The sequence below is a fragment of the Rhamphochromis longiceps genome, linkage group LG22 (assembly GCF_057381845.1).
Source record: "Rhamphochromis longiceps isolate RC_006_pf linkage group LG22, R_longiceps_female_GT1.1, whole genome shotgun sequence".
In the NCBI taxonomy this organism is placed as follows: Eukaryota; Metazoa; Chordata; class Actinopteri; order Cichliformes; family Cichlidae; genus Rhamphochromis; species Rhamphochromis longiceps.
Window position 1 is genome coordinate 37,423,153 of NC_140577.1, and position 20,273 is coordinate 37,443,425.

Genomic DNA, 20,273 nt, shown 5'->3' on the forward strand with positions numbered 1-20,273 from the left:
AGTCTGGGAGGAGATCCATCAGGAGAGCATCTGCCACTTCATCAGGAGCATGCCCAGGTGTTGTAGGGAGGTCATACAGGTATGTGGAGGCCACACAGACTAGTGAGCCTCATTTTGACATGTTTTGAGGACATTACATAAAACCAGATTAATGATTCTGTATTGCATTGATCAAGGAACCAACCCAATAGGAGCTAAAGGAATCCTCTTGACATTACTTCACTCAGTAAGTTTATACTATGTTTAATGTGCATTTTCTTCATTAGTTTAGAACATAACATGTTAGCACTCCCTGGTCCTTTTTGGAGACAGATCCTGAGACAGCAGGCAGCTATGGAGAACTCGTGTCAGCTGTGGTAATTAAGGAATACTTTGATTTAATATTGATTTCATGACAACTATCCTCAGGCACATATTCCTGGATATATATAATGACATAAGTAAACTCCCATTTTAGAATCATTGCCTTCTTTGATCTGACTTATTGCCTCGGACTTTGGCCCTGTGTCCCCAAAAGTATAGAAAATCCATGACACAGAGTAAGAGGCCTTTATCATGTTATAAGTGAGAGAGTTTGGTGTAACAGTGGTTGAACATGCCAAATCAATCCACAACATACTGCCATTCCCCAGCTGTAACCTGCATATGCATCAAACCAAAATCCAGTATCACAGCCACATGATAGACATAAAGATAAGGTTAAAAGGGTTGTCTCATTTTGCCAGATAGCTTCATCCCAAAAAAGATAAACATTCTTCAAAAACAAAAGTTTGTGAATATTTGCTTTTTTGCCAGGCCTAAACCAACCTGTTAAACTTATCAAATTATTGTCATAGATACGAACCTATTGATTGAAACAGAATAATCCATTGAAGCCTCCATCATCATCCACAATCACTGTTACTGTTCAGATTATTTTATCTCTGTTTTCCTCTAGAATGTTTTGAAAATCAGCATTTGATCAACAGACTTTTTAAAAGTTTATTTTGATCCTATTGTTTACGTGTGTAACTGCATTTTTATTGAAATTATGACAGGAAAACCCTCAATCAAATTGTATCTTTGATATCTAATAATAATATTAACAATAATGTTACATATGTAATATGTACACAATAATATTGTGCAAACAAACAAGAAAAATAGCAAAAAATGTCAATTTTTTTTTAATACCCTGTATATAAAAACCACATATGACCACAACTCCAAATGTGCAATTGCCACTGCATCTAAACATGACATATTACAAAAAGGTAGAAACATATAATATACAATATGTTCTGAAGCTGGTACTGGTGCAGTTAACTTTGCTTTAGGCTCCCATACACAGTAGGTGTTACTTACTTTACGTGCAGTGCAGTATTACTTTACCTTGTAATATGTTATAATAAGCAAGTCACTTCTATATTTATGAGGATGTAGACAATAATGTTGGCTGATATGTAAAACTATGAGATGTCGAGTGCAGGGAAGATATTATTGATCGATCAGATTCATGAATGTGTTAGGTACTTAAGCCACAATTAGAGAGTGAAACAGAGACTGACACTGGTTGAAATGTATAGTAAATATTTTATTTTGAACTTTTATGCTGAACTACAAGCTGTGAACTGTGCGATCTCTGCGACCTGTGGTGCCTGGTTTACTGTGTGTAAAACTGCGCAGGTTCCCATGTGTCATCCCACACTTTGCCACTGTCAGGAGAAAAACATAACAAACAACAACGACAACCACACACAAAATAGGACAATTTAGGTTGTGACATATGACAATTTTTTAGGATGAAATATCTTCTATATTCATGTCATGCTTTATATACCTTCATTGTAATATAAATTAATCAAATCAAGTCAGAGAGTAATAATATATGTAGTAGATGTCAAGCAGGACCACAGCAGCAGCCACGATCCTTCAGAACCTGCTGGATGAGAGAGCACAGAAACTCCAGGGAAGAAGTTTAGTTAGTAACATGCATGAACTGCATTACTGAGACATGTGTGTTTACAGATGGTGGTGAGGGAGAGGGGGAGAGTTTTCAGTAAAAGGAGACGTGACTGCATCTTCAACCAATACTGAGCCTGCATAACCCTGAAAGAGACAGACAGAGGGGGGGGGGACACTAACCCCCAGCAGTCTGGTCCTATTACAGCATAACTAAGGGCTGAGCTGAACCAGCCCTAACTATCAGCTCTATAAAGAAGTAAAGTCTTATGCCTACTCTTAAAAGTGTTGACCATGTCCACCTCCAAAACTCATAATGGACTTTGGAGGTGGACAGCTATCAAGCTCCTCACAGAAGAGGAGCTCGATAGCTAAAAGCTCCCAATTTACTTTAGTCCAAATACATGAATTCAAATTGAGTTGATAACTATTTATCAACAATATGAATGTCTGTTCCCGTCCAACAAAGTTGTTACTACATACCATGTTGAGCAAGGCTTCCACTTGACTTTAACTTCTTCTTTTTCCTGAAAAACATGATATAAACAAACAATTAAAGACATGCAAGTTGCATACAAAAAGGAGCTTATAAACATTTGTGTACTATTGAATGGCTCAATATATTATACAATTAGTTTACAAAAACATAAGAACCACTACAATGCTTGTACTGCCAGCATCGAGTGCATGTCAGCAAAGCAACACTGCTTACATTGTGGCTCACAAGCAAAACTAACTGAAGCAGATGTTACTGAATGGGAAGGAGCACCTCCAACTCCATCACTCCTTCTGAGCATGATGTCAGGAGGACTTTAAAGAACGTAAACATCAGGAAGGCAGCACGACCAGGTCGTATCAGGTGGTCTGTTCTTATTTAATGTCCTATTTGGAGTGAAATCCTGACTGGCTGAATTAGTGTAGATTCATCAAATACAAAAGCTTATGGATATTCAGTCAGGCACAGTTCAAATCTGGGAAGTCCAAAGACGCAAACAAATCTGCACAACAGCAGGCTAAGTTACTTACATTTACAACTCTCCTGTCTACTATCTCTTCATATTTGAAAATCTTTTGTGTACGGTGTTTTCGGCATTCTGAAAAATAACAAATGAAATATTTACATGAGTTCTGTAAAACTGGAAAAAATACAAAAATTAAGAAAAAGAAATCTTAACAAACTTAACGAACCTGTCATATGTTTCATACATTTACAATACCATAACGTCTAACCTTTCCTTGTCCTTTTTTTGTTTGGGACATCCGAGGTGTACACCGTAGAAATTGAGGGAGATGCAGGATGTGGAGATGGAGAGGAGGATGCAGGAGAAAGCAGAGATGAAGAGGAGGATGCAGGAGGAAGCAGAGATGAAGAGGAGGATGCAGAAGGAAGCAGAGATGGAGAGGAGGATGCAGGAGGAAGCAGAGATGAAGAGGAGAATGCAGGAGGAAGCAGAGACAGAGAGGAATATGCAGGAGGAAGCAGAGATGAAGAGGAGGATGCAGGAGGAAGCAGAGATGGAGAGGAGGATGCAGGAGGAAGCAGAGATGGAGAGGAGGATGCAGGAGGAAGCAGAGATGAAGAGGAGGATGCAGGAGGCTGACAGAGGGAAGATGTTGGTACAGGCTCTAAATGAAGAATAAATTCCTGGTTTAGAGCCTCTGGGTCTGGGACTGGTCCAGCATCGACACTGTCAGCAGAGGATGGTCCAGCTGCTGGTGTAGAACTTTTAGCAGGAGGTGAAGCTTGTAATTCTGAAAATTTAAAATATTAAACATTCATTAAAATGGGTTGAAAAAATGTACAGTACACATAAACACATAATAAGTAGTGATTTGCATGTTTTCAGTTAAGTTTTTACTAAAGATACAACTGGTAAATATTGGCATCGAATAAGTCATCTCACACACTCACTGACCCAAATCATTCAGTACAAGTGCCCTCTAGGGTAGTGTGACATCTGTAGTGCTTTTCTACATTGTACATTAATAAATTAATGAGTGTGACTATAAATCCAGATAGATAATGACTTTTTCCTCTGATGACACTACTTTCCTGACTTTGTAGTGAATAACATTTGACACTTCAAGCTAGTACTGTGACTTAGGAGTTTTGTACAATGGTGATGCTAACTACCTCAGGGAGGTAATCAGGTAACCTCTTAAGAAGTATATAAGTTATTTAAGAATCTTGGTGTTCATATTGGTAACATTATATAACATTTGTTATACTAGAAAGTCTCGAAGAGAATTATCAGGTCTGGTTTTTGTGAAGATTTTTAAAATTACATTTGTATATACATGAGTGTGAAAGACCATACTATACACACACACATACAAAATTGTTCAGGTGGGTAACACCAGAGGTTCAGTATGGCTAGCTTTGGTGATGTGACCGACACATGGGGAGGTAATAAGGCAGATATAACACTATTTTCATGTTAGCAACAGGACATGTAGGGCAGCTGTCACCTCACAGCAAGAAGGTTACTGGTCTGAACCTTGGCTGAATAATAGAATAGAACAGAATAGAGTAGAGTAGAGTAGAATAGAATAGCTGGTGACTGTTAACTATCCTCATCCTCACCATCTTGTTTGTCTCTATGTACCCCGTGATGATCTGCCTTCTTATCTAGGGTGTACCATGAGTATCACCCAAAGACAGCTAGGATAGGCTACCTGATAAGGACACCTGGTTACAGATAATGGACAAAGCATATCTTACTTCTCAGAAGGTGTTCATAAAGCTTCCTCATCTTCATGAGGATGTCACGTGCAGCACCTTCCGCTGGTTCGATCTGAGTGATCACGTCCCCTACTATACGGCCCTTACGGTCAAACTGTCCAAGAAACAGAATTGGTTGGTAGCCCAGGGCATGTAGCTTTGAAACCTGCAAGAACAACAAAGAAAAACATGCAGCCAGTCTTTCATGTAAGCAAATTGATGTATAACAAACCTTTAAGTTTCACATCTTTGTTGTTTTATTGTTGTCGATAGTTAAAAAGTATTTATGGTGACCAAACCTGTAAATGTATGATCAAATCCATCTTGAAATGTTTTGTCTCTCAGTTAATAGCCGATTAAATTAAAAATCAGAAGTAGCTTAAATAAAAATAGTTTTTAACAAGTTTTTTCTAGTTGGATGTCTTTAGTGTGATGATGTTATTCTGATGTGAATAACTTTTTTATTTATGCTCTTTTATAAATTAATATTTTATGTGTATATACATGTCTTGTTAGTTTCTTACTTCATGATATACAAGAAAACATTGACAACTGTGATTAATAAAGAATTGTCTACCAGACCAACCACTTATTAGATCAGAACTTTTAAACTTACTGACAACTGGGCTGAATTAACCACCCTGCTTGCATTTCTGTTTTTTTTTAACAGAGGCAGCCCAGTTACTGTTTTTAAACTGTTCTTGCTTTTTTTTTCAATCCCTCCTTTAGGTTCAGGCTGCCCAGGCATCCACTGTATGTCTTCCTGTTGCAGGTGTTTGGGGCCTGACAGGAAGGGCATGGTTTGGTTTTTGGCTTTGTCATTTCTGCAAATGAAAATGGAACATGTAGGGATCATTTCAGGTCTGTTTTGGTGAAACGATTACAAAAATAATTTATGACCAAATTTATGACCGAAGCAAAAACTGCCTTGACTTGCTCTCAAACACCCTTTGGTAACTCTAAATCTATATGGAGCATCAAAATCATTCTTTCACCGTAAGAAACAGCAGGCTTTGGTGAACAGTCATGGAAATTTTCAGGGCTCTGTGGAAATCCATCAAAAAGATATGATGAGAGAAAAAAGTGCCTCATTTCCAGAGTTTGAAATCTGAAGAAATCTGAGCGAGGGACAAATTTCCTACCCTCAAACAAGTCCAACTCATCTCAGAACGGTAATAGGTGAGAAAATAATTCTTGAATTGTGAGCGTCAGGAGTGTCTGAAGATATACGGGGACAAGCCTCATGTCTTAACTTCGCTTCGTTAAGGAGATATGACGATTTGAAAATGCCTTCAGTTTCAGAATTTCAGCTCTGAGTTTCACAACCTCCCCATAGACTTTGAATGGGGAGTTTTTAGACCTTGTGTCACTTCGAGGCAAATTGTGAAAAAACCGTAACTCTCACAATAATTATAGTGACACTGTCTTAAAGCCAGCAAAAGTACTTACGTTTTGATGTATAATTTGTGGAAGTTGAGTGGAAATTGAGCGAGTAGCAAGAAGTTGTTCAGACATGTTAATTGCATAGCAACCATAGCAACGCATGTATTTTCTGAAAAATCACAATTTTGCAACTGAAGACTTAAAGAGAGATAAGATGAAAACGGTAGAAGATCTGAAAAAGCTGAATCACACAGGAATAGCCAAATCATTTGAGAACGTTTTAAAGTTTGAATGGAGTTTCTAGGTGAAAGTATGAGGAAGTAGTTAAGTTTCAAAGACAAGAAAGTTTTAGCAGAATTGTGGAAGTTTCCCATTCATTTCAATGGGACAAATTAAAGGAAAAAAGTGTAATATTTTAAAAAGTATAATAGTAATAAACACCAAAAGTCATAGCCGGCATTAGCAGAAAGAGCAGAACAGTTTAGAGTTTGAACGGTGAAAATAGCACAAAAATTGTGGAAGTAGATCCACGGCGAAAAGTGTACGGAAACACCCGGAATAATAAAGAATAAAGAGAAACAGGAACTCAATAGTGTGGATGCCTATTAAGGCATCCACACAATAAAGAGAAACAGGAACTCAATAGTGTGGATGCCTATTAAGGCATCCACACAACTAGAAAAATTTGCATTTCCTGCGAAAATGCTGTGTGGATGCCTTAACGCTGAAGATGTCTGCTGAAAAAAGCTGAAAAAGTAGAAACAAAAAAACAAAAAATGTTTCCCTGAGCAGGATTCGAACCTGGCCCTCCTGGTCTAAGGGCAGTTATTTAGCTCACTGAGCCAAACTCATTCTCACCAGGATGAGGTGGAGAGATTGATAATTTTGCTGAAATGAGCAGAACCTGCTGAGAATTGTGCTGATAAGAGGTGAAAAGGCTGCAAATTTTGCAGAAAGAGGTGAATAAGCAGAATCTCTGCAGAAATGAGGTGAAAATTTTGCTGAAAAGAGTTCAATCAGCACAATTTCTGCTGAAAAGAGTTAAATCAGCAGAATTTCTGCTGAAAAGAGTTGAATGAGCAGAATTCTGCTGAAAAGAGGTTAATCAGCAGAATTTCTGCTGAAAAGAGTTCAATCAGAAGAATTTCTGGTGAAAAGAGTTGAATGAGCAGAATTCTGCTGAAAAGAGGTTTTTGCTGAAAACACCTGAAAAAGCTGGTATTTGTGCTGAAAAGTGGTGAAAAAACTTAAAATTCTGCTGAAAAGGGGTGAAAAAGCTGAAATTTGTGTTGAAAAGAGTTAAGAAAGTGTAACTGTTAACTGAAAGAAATGTTGCCATAAGCGGGATTTGAACCCGGGCCTCCCAGTCCGAGAACGGATGCTCATCTCACTGAGCTAAAACACAGGTCAACCCGGCAAGGAAAATCAGTGAGGCCACTGATGATATGGCAGAAATGGGCAAAAAATATTGCAAAAAAAATTCAATATCTCAAAAAGTATAGAAGTTATGAGCACCAAAAGTCATAGCCGGCATTAGCAGAAAGAGCAGAATTTTTTAAAGTTTGAATGGCGAAAATCGGATAAGCATCCACACAATAATAATAATAATAATGAATAAAGAGAAACAGGAACTCAATAGTGTGGATGCCTATTAAGGCATCCACACAAATAGTGGAATAAAGAATAATGTAGCCTGACACGCTCCTCGACATGTGCAAAAATTGGGGGGGGGGGGGGTGTAGAGGAAGAACATTTTTTATATATATATATATATATATATCGTAGTGGTTAGACTACACGCCTTTGGAACAGAGGATCGCAAGTTCGATTCCTGCCTGGGGCGTCTGTATCCAGTAAGGGTCCTAAGGCTAGACCCCCTATGCTAAGCAAGCCTACCGCAGACATGAGCGAGACAGATAAATATGAAGGCATGCCGGCTCGGACGTCGCCCGGATCAACAAGGTCCGCGTCAGGTGTTGAGGAACCAGGGCACCCTGACGAAAAGTGGGCTACTGGAACAAGAAGGCGTCGGTGGGCAAGGGACGAAAACAGGGCGTTGTTGGAATGCTACTACGCAAGTAACCCCGGCGGAAGGGGCTACATGAATAGGATGAGGGACCTATGGATTCTTCGATACCCAACATCCACAATGACGGCGAAACAACTAGTAGCTCAGTGTTCCAACATTCGAAAGAAGGGACTGCTCTCACAGCTAGAGATTGACGAGGTACAACACAAATGCTACGGCAAGGAGGAGTCAGGACGCCAGGTCAGGGGGGAGATATCATCACCCCCACCCGAGATTGGGTACATAGCCCCAAGTGTGATAGGAGAGTTGAGTGCGAGAGGAACTGACCGTTGAGTGCGAGAGGAACTGACCTGAAAAATAGGATCATGGCCAAGCTTGAAACCTGGATCCCCCGTAGCCGGTTACCAAGATTACGTGAAGTACCCTCAGAAGGTCTGCTAGATGATGTTAATGCAGCACTACGGGCAATACCTACAACCACGATTACTGACACTAACAAGCTGATCTACAATACGGCAGCAGTGATCAGTGAGATGCTTGGCTACAAGTTGAACAGCCACAAGGGGCAGTACCCTCCATGGAGAAGGAGGCTAGAGGGCAAGATCAAAGTAGCACGGAGAGAGGTTAGCCAACTAACGGAGTTGCAGAAAGGTGCGACGAATAAGGTGCCTAAGAAATACAGCAAGCTGTCCATACCTGAGGCCTTGGAAACTGCCAAGCAAAGACTCACAGCCTTGGCCAGCCGCTTGAGGAGGTACACCAGAGAGATAGAAGGCAGGAGAATAAACCAGCTGTTCTCCACAGAACCAGCAAAGGTGTACTCTCAGTGGCAAGGGAACAATAAGAGAACAGCACCACCAAGGCTGGAGACGGAGCAATACTGGAAGAGCATATGGGAGAAGGATGCAACCCATAACGGCAATGCTCAGTGGCTAGAGGATCTGAGGGCAGACCACAGCGACCTCCCTGAACAGGGTCCAGTAACCATCACAGTGGCAGATATCCAAGAAAGGGTCTCCAGTATGAAGAGTTGGACAGCACCAGGGCCCGACATGGTTCACGCCTACTGGCTGAAGAAGCTAACTGCACTCCACGAGCGTCTGGCAGCACAAATGAACCAGCTGCTAGTTAACGAGAGACACCCGGAATGGCTAACTGAAGGCCGGACGGTCCTGATCCCCAAGGACCCCAAGAAGGGACCGGTCCCCTCCAACTACCGACCAATAACCTGCCTCAGTACTACATGGAAGCTCCTGTCAGGCATCATATCGGCTAAGATGAACAGGCACATGGGTCAATACATGAGCGGGACACAGAAAGGGATTGGCAAGAATACCAGAGGCGCAAAACACCAGCTACTGGTAGACAGAACAATCAGCCGAGACTGCAAGACCAGACTGACCAACCTGTGCACTGCCTGGATTGATTACAAGAAGGCCTATGACTCAATGCCCCACAGCTGGATACTGGAATGCCTAGAATTGTACAAGATCAATGGGACCCTAAGAGCCTTCATCAGGAACTCAATGGGGATGTGGCGTACAACACTAGAGGCCAACTCCAAGCCCATAGCACAAGTCACCATCAAGTGCGGGATCTACCAAGGAGATGCTCTGTCCCCACTGCTGTTCTGCATAGGCCTGAACCCCCTCAGTGAGATCATTAACAAGACTGGCTACGGATACCGACTACGGAACGGAGCAGTTGTCAGCCACCTCCTGTACATGGATGACATCAAGCTGTATGCCAAGAGTGAACGAGACATCGATTCACTGATCCACACTACCAGGCTATACAGCAATGACATTGGAATGTCGTTCGGACTGGAGAAGTGTAGTCGGATGGTAACAAAGAGAGGGAAGGTAGTCAGAACTGAGGGGATTGAACTACCAGAAGGCAACATTGCAGACATAGAGGACAGTTACAAGTACTTGGGGATCCCGCAGGCGAATGGGAACCATGAAGAGGCCGCTAGAAAAGCTGCAACCACCAAGTACCTGCAGAGGGTCAGGCAAGTCCTGAGGAGTCAGCTGAATGGTAAGAACAAGATCCGGGCCATCAACACGTACGCCCTGCCCATGATCAGGTACCCTGCTGGGGTAATAGGCTGGCCAAAGGAGGAGATAGAAGCCACTGACATAAAGACAAGAAAGCTCCTTACCATGCATGGAGGGTTTCACCCCAAGTCCAGCACCCTGAGGCTGTACGCTAAGCGGAAGGAAGGGGGCCGGGGACTGGTGAGTGTCAGCACCACAGTCCAGGATGAGACAACGAACATCCAAGAATACATTGGGAAGATGGCCCCAACTGATCAAGTGCTCAGTGAATACCTCAGGCAGCAGAAACCCAAGAAAGAGGAGGGAGACGAGGAACCATCATGGAAGGACAGAGCCCTGCACGGTATGTACCACCGGCAGATAGAGGAGGTGGCTGATATCCAGAAATCCTACCAGTGGCTGGACAAAGCTGGACTGAAAGACAGCACAGAGGCACTAATCATGGCAGCACAAGAACAAGCTCTGAGCACAAGATCCATAGAGGCTGGGGTCTATCACACCAGGCAAGACCCCAGGTGCAGGCTGTGTAAAGATGCCCCAGAGACAATCCAGCACATAACAGCAGGGTGCAAGATGCTAGCAGGCAAGGCATACATGGAACGCCATAACCAAGTGGCCGGCATAGTGTACAGGAACATCTGTGCGGAGTATAACCTGGAAGTCCCGAGGTCAAAATGGGAGATGCCCCCAAGGGTGGTGGAGAATGACCGAGCTAAGATCCTGTGGGACTTCCAGATACAGACGGACAAAATGGTGGTGGCTAACCAACCGGACATAGTGGTGGTAGACAAACAGAAGAAGACGGCCGTAGTGATCGATGTAGCGGTTCCGAATGACAGCAATATCAGGAAGAAGGAACACGAGAAGCTGGAGAAATACCAAGGGCTCAGAGAAGAGCTCAAGAGGATGTGGAGGGTGAAGGTAACGGTGGTCCCCGTGGTAATCGGAGCACTAGGTGCGGTGACTCCCAAGCTAGGCGAGTGGCTCCAGCAGATCCCGGGAACAACATCGGAGATCTCTGTCCAGAAGAGCGCAGTCCTGGGAACAGCTAAGATACTGCGCAGGACCCTCAAGCTCCCAGGCCTCTGGTAGAGGATCCGAGCTTGAAGGATAAACCGCCCGCAGGGGCGTGCTGGGTGTTTTATATATAGTATATACACTGGGTGAATGTGCAGTAGTAGCAGCAAGCAGGTGAATTCTGTACATTAATATGAATAGACATCTGACTATTTTACAGGATAGACAATATAAACATATTTAAAATTAAAGGAATTTGAAATGTACATTGTTCCTGGTTTTAGAGTGTCTGGAAGAGTCCTGTCTCAGTCAATTATAGATGATGTGAGAGGGCGGGTGTGTGTGTTTAGGGCACGGATGGCTTGGGGATAGAAGCTCCTCTTGAGTCTCTCTGTCCTTGCCCGGAAGATGCGGAACCTTCTACCAGATTGCAGAAGTTGGAACAGTTTGTTGCCAGGATGGGACGGGTCCTTCAGTATCTGCGCTGCTCTAGTCCGGCATCTCCTGGTGTAGGTGTCCTGGAGCGGGGGGAGAGCAATCCTGCAGCAGCGTTCTGCTGTACGGATCACTCTCTGGAGAGCTTTTTGGTCCTTCACACAGCTGTTCCCAAACCACGATGTCATGTTCTGTGTGAGGATGCTCTCCACAGCGCCTGTATAGAAAATCCTGAGGATCTTTGGAGAGACCCTGAACTTCCTCAGTTGTCGTAGGTGATACAGGCGCTGCCTAGCCTTTTTGGTCTGGGCCTGAATGTGGGCAGCCCATGTCAGGTCTGAGGAGATGTGGACACCAAGATACTTGAAGGACTGCACCCTCTCCACTGGAGCTCCATTGATGATAATGGGCTTGTAGTCTCTGTGCTGACCCCTTCTGAAGTCCACCACCAGCTCCTTGGTCTTGCCGACGTTCAGCTGGAGGTGGTTGTCCTGGCACCACGATGCCAGATTCTTCACTTCATCCATGTAGGCCGCCTCATCGTTGTTGGAGATGGCACCCAACACCACTGTGTCGTCAGCAAACTTCACAATGGTGTTGGAGCCATGGGTGGCCACACAGTCTGAAGTGTAGAGGGAGTAGAGCAGTGGCGAGAGGACACATCCCTGAGGTGCTCCTGTGTTGATGGTGATGCTGTTGGAGAAGCACCTGCCCACCCTCACCACCTGAGTTCTGCCAGTGAGGAAGTCCAACACCCATGCACACAGACGGCTGTTAAGTCCCAGATCCCTGAGCTTTGTGAACAGTCTGCAGGGCACTATTGTGTTAAACGCTGAACTGTAATCAACAAACAGCATTCGCACATAGTTACCCTGTTTCTTGTCCACGTGGCTGAGAGTGGTGTGTAGGACGTGGGCGATGGCATCCTCTGTGGATCTGTTGGATCTGTAGGCGAACTGCAGCGGATCTGTGGTGTCTGGGATGGAGGAGGAGATGATGTTCTTCAGCAGCCTCTCAAACACCTTCATTACTACCGAGGTCAGTGCAACTGGCCGGTAATCGTTCAGGGATGAGGGTTTGCTGTTCTTGGGCACAGGGATGATGGTGGATCTTTTGAAGCATGTGGGGACCACAGACTTCGCCAGGGACTCGTTGAAGATGTAAGTGAACACACCTGCTAGCTGGTCAGCACAGCAGTGCAGCAGACGGCCGGTGATGCCGTCTGGCCTGGGTCGCACATGGGCAAATGCAAGTCAGACCCTGAAAACATGTCTATGTGGGCCCCAGGTGGGTTATGTTAAGTTAATATGGGCATATATTTTACATGGGCTCAAGATTGTTTAGTATATATGGGACCCACTTGGGTTTCTAACATCAAATCCATATGGGTGGGCATCCAATGTAGGTCCTAGTTGGGTCAGTGATGGTAAATGTGTACATTGGTTCAAAATGGTAGCACATGCTTATGTGAGGATTCTTCTTCTGTGAAGAGCCTGAGAAAGTGTTATTTGAATAAAGGAGGATTTATTCCAAACAAGCCCATCACAGATTGCACACAACCCAGGGAGTTCTGAAAGTCAAATTGTAAAAAGAATCTCAAAAGAAAGTAGTATTATTATTAACCTTTATTTAACCAGGAAAAGTCCCATTGAGATTAAAAACCTCTTTTTCAAGGGAGTCCTGGCCAAGAGGCGACAACATGTTGAAATTACAAAGTTACATACATATTATAAATAACAATTACATTTTAAAAACATTTTTCTCTGGCTCTCTCAATCTGGACTTAAAAGCATTTAATGAAATAAGATCTGCTATCTTCCAGTCTTTTTGCATCATGTTCCATGTGAAAGGGGCAGCATAAGTAAAAGCCCTCTTTCCCAGTTCAGTTCTGGCAAATGGAACATTGAGCAAAAAAAGATCGCTTGAACGCAGGCTGTAAGAAACAGTACTTCTCCGTGTGAGCAGATCGCAAATGTAGGTGGGCATTTGTCCAAGCAGGGCCTTGTAAATAAAGATGCACCAGTGAGCAAACCTCCTGGAGGACAACGAAGGCCATCCCACTCGAGCGTACAGATCACAACAATGGGTCAAGGCCCAAGATTGTCTATGTGAGGTTTAAAGGTCAGAGAATCATCAATTAAAAAGCCAAGATATTTATACGTATGCACCACTTCTATGAGGTTTCCCTCAAGAGTGGACACCAAAGGGACAGTTTGAGGAAATCTCTTCATGTTTGAAAACAACATTAGCTTTGTCTTTTCAGCATTGAGAACCAATTTCAGCTCCAGAAGTGTGTGCTGAACCACGTCAAAAGCTTTCTGCAAAGATTCTATAGCCTTTTCAAGGTTTGAGCCAAAGGAATAAATAACTCTCTTTTATAACCTGCAGACGGCACCCATGGGGTACCATTCTCTAACAAATCACCCTAACTTTAACATATTTGGCACAACCTCAGTCTATCACTTTTGCTACCCTTACGTACAGTCAGATGTTCTTTACCCTTCATTTTTGACCCTCTCAGTATTTAGCCTTGGCTGGCAAATGTACTCAAAGTCGACACTGAGACCTCAAGATGTTATGTGTTATCAGACACTACAACCCAGCTGTCAAGTGAGACTATAGGAACTTTGGTGTTTTTGAACATTCAATGTTACTCAAAACACTCTGCACACTATTCCAAATAACTGGTTACTTTTTAATTTTAGATTTCATTTTAAGTACTTAATGTGAACTTTCAGCACTCTGCATGGTGAGGCTGCATGGTGAGGATCAGATAAGATAAATAAGGACTTCATAATTCTTCTTAGGTAAATTCACTTGTCACAGCAGCAATAATAAGTGATTAAAACGGACACAAGAGTAGAAAAAAAGAAAAGCAAAAAATACAAATAAAAAACCTAAGATAAAAGTGAATTACACAGACAAAATCCAGATTTGGCATTTGCAAATTAAGGATTACTGGTTGTTCAAACAATTAAGACTATTTACTTGAGCAAACATGCAGTTGAGGATTTTTAGTAGATCAGACACACTCTACTGTATTAGAGAAAAGACAGTTAGCTACATGGAAGATGGAAGTTTTGGTTAATCAGATCCAGTAAAGCTCCTGAAGTATATTACTGATCTGTTAAAATGTTACTCTTCAAACTTGTGCCCTCAAATTATATAACCAGAAATAATTTATATTATCTTTGAACTAGTGGAAAGGAGAGGGAATGGGGTCTTTCAAGCAGTCACACTTCAACTGTGAAACTCCCTTGTCCTTATGGTGTATTGACACTATTGAAACTTTTCAAAAACAGTCTAATGTTAGAAGAGCTTTTAGGTAAACTGTTATTCTTCTTCTTATCATTATGATATTTTTATTAATTATATTTTTATTATGATGTTGATTTGGGTGACAATTTTTGATAAATATTATATATTAATTTTTTAAACATATTAACCATCCCTATGCTTAAACTTTTAAAAACAAAATTGTTCTTTTAAACTTGTGCATTGTTTGACTTTTAAAATTTTTGTATCAGGTGTAAAACGACTTTTTAAATAAAGTTGTTTTTAACGTGAGCAGCTCCTATTGGCTCGTTTAAAAAGAGGGAGGAGCAGATTGCACCGCCTAGCGTCTAGTCTTCGCGGTCTTTCGTCTGTTGCGGCCTTTTCTCTCCCTGGTGTTTGAGAACATGGAGGACAAAAGGATACCAAAGAATCGAAAACTATGACAAAGGTAAATACTTAAAGTTTGATACGTTTTCATCAATGGTTATTTTAGTAACTTTCTATAGTCGTCCTAAACGGTATAAGGGGGAGAAGCATAACATCTTTAGTTAGCAGGTAGAACTGGGTTAATGAACCTATGTATATTCATGTAACCTCAATAAAAGAGCAGTGTTACGGGGGAGCGGACGAGAGCGACTGGGGTCAAGCGAAGGAACGGCGCTTGTCGTGGTTCTCTCCCTCATGCATGAGTAACACGAAGAACTTTGCCTACTTGGTGTTTAATGCTTTTGCTGTGTAGTTGAATTGTCCTTAACGTTCCAGCGAATAGGTTTATGCTACAAACCTATCAGTGTTCTGTCAAAAATATGTACTACCTGTAGTATACCTGGTCAAAGTTGCAAAACACAAACATGTAAAAAACATTTCATGCAAGTAAAAAGCCTAAACTACAGCCAGCTCTTAAGTATTGGTTTGAATTTGTGCCCTTTTTTCATATACTCACATCCCCACAACTAGTTGTGTGTCATTGTTGTTCTTATTTTGTAGATACCTTTAAAAGTATAAGTTCACAGGCTTTCATTACAGTTGTGTGGCTATAACAGGAAAAACCTACAAAGGAAGAGACTCTGAGACTATTAAGCTTTCTGCATCACCATGGTCACCACCCATCTTGAGGAGTTTGCCCCCTCACATATACTAATGTGCCACAAACAGGACTTTAATATCACCAACCATTCCCATGTTATTACGGTGTATCCATATAAATGGCCCACCCTATAGATTTAAATTGACAGAGCTCTAAAGAGAGGAAGAACTGAAGCAACAAATTTGTGTTGAGGATTTTTCATACAGTTATTATACTATAACTGTAACTATAAATTGACAATTAGTTGCTTCTATATGCATTCTTGACATTTCTCTTGTGCCACTAAGAAAACAGGTTATTTTTCATTATGTATTTATTTGTTTGGATAGCTCATTTAATATTGGTGTAATTTCGTACATAGTTTACAATCTGTATAGTCTACAGACTGTAAACTATGAACAAGATGAATATTTACGTTTTTTTCTTGTATTTCTGTAATGATACAACCATCAGTTAAGCTATTTTTGTATTAGTGTTAAGTCCCCACGCTACTGTAGGGGTTAGAAGGGACTAACATAAAGGTAAATAGTGAAGGAGGAGCTAAGATGGTAGTTTTAAAAGGTTTATTTCCTGCTAGCATAAAAGTTCTAGTTCAGACTGAGGGTTAGAGCCAAGGCCAACATAACAAACAAAACATCCTTGATATAAAAATAACTTGCCTAACCCCAAAGAAAACAAAATATACAACATAGAAGCATAACCTACCTACCAACACATAAACAGAGGAAAACAGGGAATCAAAACAAAGGGCAGCTCTCCCGTACAGGCAGTCTGAACAAAAGTCTGAAGTGGTTATTTGTTCCACCCACTGATATGAACATAATCACAGAGGCTTAAATTACCACAAGAGCAAATCAGTCTAAGTGAAAACTACTTTTGTAAAACTACTTTGTTGCATTGCATGAAATTTTTTGATATTAAAACTGTTTGAGGACGCCCCCACTGTGGAGCAGGGAAATTATTTTACTGCTATTGTTAAATAATAATCATCATCATCGCATTAATAATATAATCTGTAGTTTATATTGCATTCAGAGGTTTAAACAGTGTGTCTCTTTCAGAAAGACTAAGTTGCAGGCTGACAGGAAGTTGCAGAGAGTTTGCAGAAGTGAAAGCAGAAAGTTATTCTGAGGAGCAGGCTAGACGAGGCTATTTTAATTGCTAGGTTATTTAAAAGATTCTGTTATACTTTTATATTCTTTTATTAAGCTTTTAGTAGAGGTTCTTGATTAAAACATTTATTTAGTAGATGATATATCCATAGTTTCAGTTCGGTTATTACATATACGAGAGTGGTTTCTGTCTCTCTGTTTGGTTAGAGGTCAGGAGCTAGTCGCGAGGTGAAACAGGGTGCAATTGTGGTTAGCACACAGACACAGACACACTCAGTTAGAGAGAATCATTTATGGGGGAAAGTTTAAGTATGTTTTGCTGATGTTGCAAAGAGCAGTTTGTCGCAGAACTGCTGCTGAGGTGTCAAGATGACAAGCGAGCATCCGGCAGTGACAGGATGCACCTGTTATGAAGATGGAAGACGATGTTCTTTTTAAACTGTGTTAAAAGTTATTGTGGTGTTGATTTGACGTATGTATAAAATGTATCTGTGACGTTAAGGGGCGTCAGTAAATCAAACCCTGATGCTATAAAAATCTGTGTATGCGTTGATTAAGTCGGAGATCACTTCCTGTCTGCGTACAGAGTGTTCTTCCCACACGTGTGTAGTCATTAAAATCATTGTTTGACCAAGAGCTTCTGGACCATGGTGGTTTGTACTCTCCTTCCTCAATTTTTGAACCTTAACATTTTGGGGGCTTCGTCCGGTAATTGAGGAGGGAGAATTGAAGGTGTAGATGGAGAAATATTTTCCTATGGTCTGAGGTGGTCTGACGGGTAGACATGAATTCCAGTGGTCGAAGTGAGTGGGCATAAGCCGGCTTATCCAAAGGTAAGGCACTACCTGTTGAATTATTTCCAAAGTGTGCCAAATTGGACATGATAAAATTTAAGTCTACTCACTGAAATTACTGGTGGATGTCTGTTTTGATTTTGATGAAAAATCTCATGAGTTGAAGCAGTTAGAGTTCTGCTAAGAAGAAATGGAAGCAGTTTGAGTCTGCCAGGAAAAGTTTAAATACTGGGTTGAAGTCCCAAAGAAATTGAGTTAGAGTCTCAAGTAGTTTGGTAGGGAATTTGGTCATTTTGTGGGTTAAAGTCCCGGTTGGTCATTAGGTCAGACCTTTGTTGGTCATTTTGTGGGTTAGAGTCCCCATTGTCCATCAGGGTAGATCTGCCTCAGTCATACACTTGTGTTGGGTGTTGATTGTTGTTTCAAAGTATTATAAATTATTCTAGAACGGCAGTTAGAGTCTGCTAGGAAGCGCAGAGCCCGGAGGTTATGCTCCCTCCTTGTCGTGGACGCGCGACATTGACCTCTCGGCGAAGAGGGTTAGTTCAGTTTGGCTTAACTGTGGGGTACAGGGCATCCTGGAATGAAGCTAGGAGTTAGAGTCTCCTTACCGTTTGGAACGGTAGTCTGCGCTTTTTTGGTCAGGAGAAGTTGGACTTCGGGCGTGTAACTTTAACTTAAAACTTCGGGGAAAGCCTTGGCTGTGAAATGCCAAAAATAGAGCTTCAGGCAAAGTTTGGGTTGGTTGACGCTTTTAAATTGAGTTAGGGATTTTAGAGATGAGGCCAGAAACTGTTGGACAGATACTGGTTAATTGGTCGCAAAAAACTCAGGGAGTTTATCGGTTGGACTGTTATGTTAAATTTGTCGAAATTCGGTAGGTGTTAAAAGGCCTAAAATCTGTGCAGTTGTAAATATAAGACGTCTGTGTAATATAAAATATTTGGTGTAAGAGGAGGCTGTGTGTCGAGTCAGCAATGCACTGACTGCTTGCTGCTATTTTAGACGGAGTGTGTGTGAGTGTGAAAATGCAAATTAGTAAGCAGTGAACTGTTTAAACCACAGTTGGTTTTACATATACTGCTGCAAACATTGTTGAGTGTGTGTTTGAAATGCCATTTATGTTCATTAGAGGACTATAAATAAAGTATTGAGTTACCGTAGTGGATGTATAGTAATTGACTGAATTTGGATGTAGATATATGAATATATTGAGTGCACTGTGTATACTTAAGACTAACATATTACTTCTTTCCAGCAATAGTTGCTGGTGTGTTTTATTTTTCAATTTCTTGTGTGTGCGGTGAGAATTAATGGAGGTTTCAATTTTTTGTTTGTTTGTTTTTACTTGCTCTTTTTGATTATGACAAGCATGTCTAAAATACTCTTAGGAAAGTGTGTTTTGAGTTATATTCCTCAACTCTGGTCACAGTTTAAGTGTGTGAATTCGGTGACTAGAAGGTTTTGAATGATGAATAAAAGTGTGAGAGGTATTTCTTTGGTGATGTAAAGTAGGATGTTTTTAATTTAAGAGATGCATGAGTGATGTTATAAGAGTTTGAGTTTCTTTTCTTTCAGTTTAAAAACACATAAGTACATACACTTGGTACACCCGTTTACTCTTTGACTTTATTAAAACAGACGGTGTATTTGAGTTTGAATTTCAGTAATTGTATGTTGATATGGTAATTTAGTTTATGTTAGGTGAAGGAGATGTCCATCTCCGCGTCTGGTACTGAGTGAAAGTGAGCACGTTGAAGGCTGTGATGTGAATGCTGACAAATGCAAAGAGTTTAGTTTATTTAAAAAAAGGTGTGTGTGTGACAGGAAGCTACATGCCCATAAAAGGAAGTCTGAGAGAGAAGTGTGTGCGTAGGCAAACTGCAGAGTGTGTGCGTGAAAGAGGGGGTATTGTTTTTACATCAAGGTTTAGTAGAACTAAAGTAGAACGTTACAAACAAACAGATAAAAAAGTAAAATGAAGAGAGAAAATAACTAACAATTACATTAATGAATAGAAAACACACATACACAAAGTGCCATATGTGAAATTATTCGAGGAAAGAATCAGAAGTGAGATAGTTTAATATAAGATGCAATGAAGGAAGCAGCTTACACTCCTTTAATTTCCAGAGCCAGTGTGTTCCCTATGCTCATAGCACCCCTGCCCACTTGGCCCCCGTATCAGGCGAGTATGGAAGGCTGGATAGCCCATGACGGGTAAGATCCCACCTCGAAACCCTGGGACAACCTAAGGCAGGCACAGTCACGATTACTCAGCCTCCTGTGACCTCAGACTCACTGGTGAGATGAAGTGAAGAAGACGGGACCTCACGGGTAAAGCCGCTGGGCTGAGGCAGAGGTGGAAAGTGATAAGTGGAGCCCTGACTTCTGGCTGAGGAGCAGGAATGCTATTAATA

At 41.5% G+C, this 20,273-nt stretch overlaps 1 protein-coding gene across 2 annotated transcripts in view; it reads right to left on the reverse strand.

The window, feature by feature from the left end:
• The window catches only part of LOC146644493 (stonustoxin subunit alpha-like), a 231,698-nt gene that overhangs the window by 95,384 nt on the left and 116,041 nt on the right, over window positions 1-20,273 (reverse strand). The window lies entirely within an intron of this gene.